The 8117-nt window shown below is 45.8% G+C and overlaps 2 long non-coding RNA genes across 2 annotated transcripts; both read left to right on the top strand.

Annotated features, from left to right (window-relative positions):
- Positions 1 to 5210: 5210 nt before the first annotated feature.
- On the top strand, positions 5211 to 6608 carry LOC124681932. Its single transcript, XR_006996087.1, has 3 exons — positions 5211 to 5353; positions 6151 to 6321; positions 6463 to 6608. It is a non-coding gene; the product is annotated as an uncharacterized LOC124681932 (long non-coding RNA).
- Positions 6604 to 7657, top strand: LOC124681933. Its single transcript, XR_006996088.1, has 3 exons — positions 6604 to 6648; positions 6754 to 6865; positions 6995 to 7657. It is a non-coding gene; the product is annotated as an uncharacterized LOC124681933 (long non-coding RNA).
- Positions 7658 to 8117: the final 460 nt, after the last annotated feature.

Raw genomic sequence — 8117 nt, 5'->3', positions numbered from 1 at the left:
GCCTGTCTGATTAGAGCAATTTTAATAGTGTAGCCAGCTGCTAGCTATAAGCCAAGTGTCATGTCATCTATAGCTAACTTAGAGCCAACATATACAATAGTGAGCTATAAAAGTGTAGTACTTTTACAATACATGGCCCATCTTTTAGTCTCACATAGTGCTTAGGAGACGCGTCTTAGAAGTTGCTACTGAGATAAGAGCCCACTCCTCTTCTCTCTCCTCTTCTCTCTCTTCCAACTAAGCAAATTTATAATATTTTATCTTTTATAGCCAGCTGACTGTACCTTATTGTACTTGCTCTTAGCACTACAAGGACTGCAAAGTGTAATCTTCATCCAATAAAGTAGGAGTACTATACGAATTAACCAACGCACCAAAAGTGTGTTGACTGTTGATACTAACTGAGCAAGCTACACACTTTCCTGTAAGTTGCACCGATCGTACTATCACCTGCGATGATTAATCTGATCTCAATATATACACCATCTAGGAGCACATATGCAGAAACTTGCGATCCCCTCGAGATCACATGCCCACCTGTTCTCTTTTCTTCTTGCTCTTGTTCTTTTCTTGATTAAAACAGATGCTCCGTTACCATCATGGGTGTTTATATTTTGCTCCTGGCACTACGTAGCTTTTTCAGCACCTCTCCTCACATGGCACCACATGAGGCAGGCCCATGCCTTTGGGACATTTTCCACGGTCCTATAGGGACATTTTCTCTGGGGTTCAAGATAGAAAGCGGAATCCCGTCCCAAGTTCTTTTCACATGCATCTCTGGCTTGACGGTGGCGGCAGGGCGGTGCAGATCAGATGCACTACCAAACATTTTGGGCCTCTATTCACCATCTTAATGTTATAACAGTTACTTCCTCAGATCCATAATAATGTTGGCTGGGTAGTTCTCTCAGTTCATACAACATACCTAGATATATCAATTTTTTTGACAAATATCAGATAACTTTCATGTAACGGAGGTCATCTTAGTGTGCAAACTATACATGATGGGTTTCAATGGTACCCATGTCGCAAATGTTTCATCCACGTGATATGCACGCTAAACCTCTCAATGAGAGGGGTAGCTTCTGGGTCTTTGAGGCGACGGAACAGCTAAGTCAGCAGGTAACAACAAAATGATGCTTCCTCCCAAGATATTAATTGAGCAAAACTAACAGTCATATTTATTTGTGAATGACATATAGAGTGGAGATTTCTGGCTCCAAGCTCCAAAAGAAAAGAAAAGGTGAATTTCACTTTTTACCCTCTAGAATACGCAATTATTCCGCCGAGTGAAACTAGAATATGGGTTTTGATTTTTGAACTTGTTTTCTGGTGCGTATACATTTGGCAAAGCGTGTGGCGATGACTGACATCCAAAAACATCATTATGAGGACGAGGAAAGGAACAACTTGATAAGAGAGTCTAGACATAATCGTTGATGACGCCCTCCGATTTTCACGCATTTTGTCACGCCACATCGGCGAAACACGCCGGTCCTATCTTACAAAAACAAGAAAAATGGTAAACTCGGGTAAAATCATGTTCAAAATCTGCTAGATGAGATATTTTTATCGAAGTTCCACTAAATAGAGAAATATGCCGTAACTGAGTTACATGGTAAAAAGTGTAATTCACTCTAGAAAAATGAATTTAAAAATTCTAAAAAAAACTTAAGGTAGGCAATGATGTAATCCATAAGCCTGTGAAATGTATTCTAAACTACTCAATAATGAAAAAAAAACGTTGATCTAACTATAGCGAACATGCACATTATTAAATCTTTTAAAATATGCATTGTGTTATTTTTTATAGCCCATAGTACAATGAATTTCGTATTCTACTTTTTTGCATACTTGAAAGATACATCGTTAATTACGTCCAAAAATTGATTTGCTAGATTTTTTTGAAGCAGGTGAATTTGATTTTTTTTCTAAAATAAAGGAGCACCATAGCATTTTTTTTTCTTATATATGCTCCTTCACACTTACTACATTCCTATTGAGACTACAAGGAGAAAACTATGAGGCGCCCGTCCTCTTCCCACAACAGCCCCATATATCCTCTTGTGTCCAAAAATATGCTACAATGCAATATGGTACACGTATCCGTTCGCCCTTTTGAGCGCACGTGCATGCATGAGTACGAGTCTTTTTCGTGCGCGAGGAAATCTGATACGGGTTCATAATTTAGGTGGAATATATATTTAAGCCCTAGGCAAGACAAAGAGCATCTTACTTTATGTATAGCCGGGACCAAAGCAGTGGGGCCAATGCACCATAACTGAGAAATAATGGCCGAGATAAAATCGGTGCTGGACAGGCCAGTTTACTCGCTGCCGTTAATTAAGTCTGAAGAGAAAAAAGATTCATGTTGGCCGGCGGAAACGACAGCTTGTTGTTTCCCCGATAAGCCGTTCCCCTGCTCCGGTGTGGATGCGTGCAAACAAAGGGCGAAACATGGCATGTGCGCACCGCGGCGCACGACCTACCCGATTCACGCTCCACTCCCAACCGGATTAGTAAATTTTTGCTGCGTATGCGAGGCCAGCTTTCCTTTGCAGACAAAAGAAAAAATTCGCCGGTGTAGATCAGGGTGGCCTGCCCGTCGCGCGCGCGTGAGTCACGGCGTACGTGGCTGACGATGGAACGAGGTGGAACCGTACTGTGTATTGTACGTAATCCCGTTATATAGCGCGCCTGCGAAAAACGTCAAGGGGGCCATGACGCCGTTGATGCACACCGCACACGTCAGCTCCGCGTTAACTGCGCGCTGTTGGGTGTTGACTTCGCGCTGGCAGAGGAAACTAACTCGGCTCCGACACGTAATTAGTAGACACGGGCCCAGGGAAATTAAGCACGCAATCACTGTGAGCGGTGACACCGCACGGACCGGAAAAGAATTTCACCGGCCAGGACCGACAGCGACTTTTTGGTGGCGTGGCTCCGTAGGGAAGAGGCGATGGCGGGCGGCACGTGGGCCGGGGAGCGGTCGTGGTACAGTAGCTACGGCCTACGGGAGCGTGTACTACTAGCTGGGGTGGTGGAGACTGTCGTGGCGTCCTGGAGGATGGAGCGACGCTACGCTGGCACCTGCGCGTACCGTTACGATGGCCCGAGTGACGACGGTGGCGCAGCGCAGGTCAGGTCTTTTCTCCGGAGCCCCCACGAATCATGGCAGCCAGCCACGGCTTTTCTTTCTTTCTTTTACCCACCACCTCGTCTAGAATCTTCGGTGCTGGGATGGCGTAAACCGCACAATAGTTGAATAGTACCACCCGCCGGTATCATTTTGCAACTTTTTTTTCGCTTTTATGCAGGTCACACCAACGTAAGGCCAAATCTCGCGGTCGATCTCTTCTTGTCACTTTCCTTCAATTTTTGCGTACTCATTTACAGGAGTACCATTATGCATGCCAATTATAATATTTTCATCATCATCGCCTAGAGGGAGGCGGTGCCACGCTAGCTACAGCATCCTGATAAGCTAAACACTCGAATCAAGAGTATAGTCTGCCAACATCACCAAGTTTGGTTAGGGTCGATCCTGTTGTGCTTTGGGATTGTATCCTGCACTATGTTAGCGACGATTAATATGGATGATTAAAGGAAGTATCATCTAATTAATACAATCCATTATTCTCGGAAAAAAGAGGCATGTAGCATCGGAAAGCTTCCGAGGCTGCTTCATTGATCGACTAGGTTCGAGTCTTCTCTGCCGCGTGTTGATCCATTCGTACCTTTCTAGTACCTTCAAAGAGCTTGTTGGTTTAACTGGTCGATCAAAGTTAGTTGGCTTGTGGTTAGGCTACTCAACACCTACAATCCTAACAATGAGAGAATATCATGTCAGCATGGCCTTGTACCCTGAAAACACGAAAAAACCCATCAGCTAGATCCTGGAAACTATCGCATACCCTAGGCCACCCTCTAGGTGAAACGGAAGCGCACATCAGGTACAGAATACTCTGAATACTCTCAACGAACACCTCTGTGATGCACGATGAAGAAGATGTTGCCACCGTCGATCCACCAAGCCATCTTCAAGTCAAAAAACTTCATACACTTCGTCAGACTTGCCATCGATGCCACCATGACGCCAGACAACGCTTCCAACCTACGTGAGTCCGTCCAACCGCGTCCATTGTTGAGACCCCGCTGCACCATGCCGCAGTAGATGGAACACCACTCCACCGGATGACCACCTATAGGCATCTCGTGGTCCAAAAACGATGCCCTCAAGAGGGGAAACGACACCGGAGATGCCGCCATGGCTCCACGTACCCTCCGCCGGCGCTAGACGTATCATCGAAGCGAGGATGGAGTTGGGAGGAACTTATTCCAACCTCACGATGTAGCCACCGCCGACTCACCATCCCACAAAAGACATTGAAACAACCTAAAAAAATGGAAACTCTGTGCCGACAATGGACCGTGGTCCGTGACACCTCCAAGATCCCAATGCTACCTGAGGCGGAGCTAATCGACAGCATCGTCAGCGAGGAGAGTGAAACCCTATATGGATTTGTGGCCACCGCCTCCTGATGGCTTATCAGCAATGTGTTAAATAGCCAACTATAGGCTATAGCCACAACCTTCCAAAACAGCTATAGCCCGGCTATAGCCAGCTATTTAAAGACCTTTATATCTTTAGCTGGGCTATAGCAGTTAGACGCATCATGCGGGAAAGGTTATAGCGAGGCTATAGCCGGCTATTTAAAACAAAGCTTATCAGCTGCTCTCACATACCCGTTTAATGCGTTGCAAGATCAAGCATTTTTGAAGAATCCTATTTCTGGTCCTACTATATTTGAATTATTGATTGCTCAATTTATGGGATATCCTTTTCCCATGTGTTTTAAAATTGAAAAGTGTAACCCCCAATAATAACACTATTTTATGTGACCCGTTTATAAATTTCCTATAGCATTTGTCAATCAGATTTAATACAAGAACGTATAAAGGCCTAAAGAAAATTCCTCTGTGAGTGTGAGGGCATTCTGGTCAATTGGCCTTACGTTTCCCACCGACCGACGGCCTCCTTTCCTGCCCAGCATTCAAACCCCAGGCGCACTCCACGGGTACACAAAACACCAGGCCAGTGGCAGGACAGTAAATACCTGCAAACCACAGTGTCATTTCCCCGTTCCGTCCCCGGTCATTTAAACCCCGCATTCCCCACTTGTCCCTTTTCCTCCCGTCCATTTCCTGCACTCGCTCGCTGCTGCAACTGCCCCACGGAAGAAAAAAAAAGGAATTCGCAGTACAAAAATTCTCCGTTGGTTCCGAATTTTCGATCCAGTCCGCGCGCCGCCGGATCGGATGCGGGAAGCGGAGGCCGCCGCCGCCGTGTCCGGTAAGGCATTCGCTCGCTGTGAGTTTTTTTCCCGGATGTTTCTCGGTTGCGGTCGCCGGGTAGCTTGCTTCAGCTCTAAGCGTGTGAGGGCTGAAGGGGCCGGTGAGCGGGCGCTGTCGCCTCTGGTTCTCTGGAATCTGGATCCGCGCCCTGTCGCTTCGGTTTTCTGCGAACCGTGGGGGAGTTGCGTCGCTTTGCCTGGATCTCTCTCGGGCTCTGAGTTTTTTTCTGTTTTGCCGAGGATTGGGGTTTTGGATCCGGGAGCGCCCGTGGTTCGGTTCGAAACTTCGCATTTCTGATTCAGCACCCCCAGTGCTCGGTCTAGTAGCCAAGGTGGAAGATCTGTACTGACGTTACTCGAATTCCGGTTGAGGCTGTTTCAGCGTTTTGATCTCTCATCTGTGATTCCGATGGCGTGACTGACAGTGGATGCAGTCATTTAGTGTTTGGTCAAGCTCGTCGCACGCGATGCAGGTGTATTTTGTAACTTGGTGTCTTAGTGCTAGAAGGCCATAAGTTTGCATCTGATTTGGGAACATGATGAAGCGGAATGAATGCCTTTTAATAAGTGTGTGGTGGGTTGGGCAATACATCCAATCTGCTTGCCCTACACTTGGTTGCTTCCTTGACGCTGAAAGTGACATACCTGTGTATTGGTGGCATGGAACAGATAATTTGTTATGGATATTGGCATATTGGCGTTTACGTCCTTGGCATTAGCATGTTCGTTCTTCTTTGTGATCTGTCCCCTTTTGCAAGGTTGGTGATGCTTGTGCTGATTTTCCTGTCGTTTGCAGGTCTCTGAAGTGGACGAGGAGCTGACCCCATCTGGAGAAATCCTAGTGTAGGAGTTGGTGCCTATTTGTGTGCTTTGTCGCCTCCGTAGTTGTAGGCAAAATGGACGGGGAAGTTGCTAGCAACGTGGCGCTTGATTCTGCTGTTTTCCATGTGAACTTAACCAAAAACAGGTGAAACACTTATTTATCATTCACCAGATGTTCTTTGCTGCATTGAGCTGAAAACTGCATTTCATGGATACGCCATACTGAGCCTTTCAATCTGATATATATCTTGACTCATACTGTTTTGTGAAACTTTTATGTCTCCAGGTACGAGGCAATTGCTTGTAGCGAAGAGAGCGCTGAATCGGTAGCATCTGGTCCTTTTGATCAGCTAGTCCTGCACTTGGAAGATGCCAAAAACTTCCAATCTCGTTCATCAAGTGGCTCATTTAAGCTGTTATTGGCTGGAGATGCAAGACACTCTACCTGGTTCACAAAATCCACCTTAGAGAGGTATTGCACCTGGACCTTGTTCTAGTTCCAGTCTACCTGGTTCACAAAGTCCAAATGTTACAGTTATAATATTTACTAAATTGAGCATCCATACCACTCTACCAGATTCCTTCATATCATAAATTCGTCCGATGCACCAAAAACAGCGAATGGAATTTTACAGGAGATGTCTCAGCTGGAGGAAACCAGAAAATTTCATGATTCTCTTTACTCCAAGGTATCACTAGTTAGCCCGAAAATAAGTAAACCATGTACCTTAGCTAAGTTTAATTGCATATTTAAGTCCAGATTGTATCTAAAAGAAGCAGCAGATGCCGTAAATAATAAAATGCATCTGTTTATGTAGGAGCAACAAAGTCTTATGGGTGGTGCTCTTACAGGTATGTTTAAAGAAACTTTTGCTTTTCCATTGTTATTTGTACATGAAAACCGTCACAACCTTTCAGTTTGTATGCACTATGGCTTCTGTCCCCATTTTATGAAGTTTATCTAATTTGATATTGGGTTTGTTTTTCGTGCCATCTTTAGTGATGCAGAGTGGACATTTCAAGAACAACTTAGCTGTATTCTTAGAGGCCCATTAGTCATTCCCTTGTTAAAAATGATTCCTGGTGGTGATGGATTTGTGTCAGTGTTTACTTTTGGTGACTTCAATTCCTTCACTATAGTTGGTGACATTAGTTCCTTGAGTATTATGTTGGTAATTTTAGCGAACATTTGCGATTTGATACCAATAGCAATAAGCTAGCAAACCACTACTTTGTTGGCGCATTGAGCCCATTGCCATATTTTCCTGAATCTGTCCTTGTTTCTTGCTAGTTGCCATACACAACCAGCTCTTAAATTGTACCCATGATTCTTATGCTTATCACTGAAATAAATACAGTTGGCAGCTCAAATTCTACTCCCTCCGGTCCGAAAAAACTGTCGACCAAGAGATTTTGCAAAAAGACCCTCAAAGTTGTTGTTCCTTAACCCTCACTCCACCTTCTCCCTCTTCCCACACCAAATTCTGACTCGCACGGACGCGACCTATGGTCCTCCGCCGCGCTCCCGCCGTCCTGACACCAGCACCTTCTCCTCGACCGTGCTCGCCACCAGAACCACCGCCCTGACACCAGCACCTCCTCCTCGGCCGCTTATATGGCGCATAACCCCCAAAACGGCGCCCTCATAGCGAACCCTAGATCCCAAGATTCCGGCAAGCGGGCGCCACCGCATGCTTCCCTCCTGCTCCAGCAGGTACTCCTCCTCCAGCCCCATCTCCGGCTGACCGTCCTCTGACACCCCACCTCGAAGGCCGGCCTCCCTTGCCATCCACAGCCACAGATCGAGGAGTTGCAGTATGTACGTGCAACCGAGAGACGTGTTTGTATCCACGGCCATCGATTAATCATTAACGTAAGGGCTTAATTGCAAAACATAATTGTACTAGGCTCCCGACATTTTTTTAGGATCGGAGGGAGTAA

Source organism: Lolium rigidum, unplaced genomic scaffold (genome assembly GCF_022539505.1).
Source record: "Lolium rigidum isolate FL_2022 unplaced genomic scaffold, APGP_CSIRO_Lrig_0.1 contig_61536_1, whole genome shotgun sequence".
NCBI classification, from domain to species: Eukaryota; Viridiplantae; Streptophyta; class Magnoliopsida; order Poales; family Poaceae; genus Lolium; species Lolium rigidum.
The sequence above is the reverse complement of the archived record's forward strand: the minus strand, read 5'-3'. Positions and strand labels throughout refer to the sequence as shown.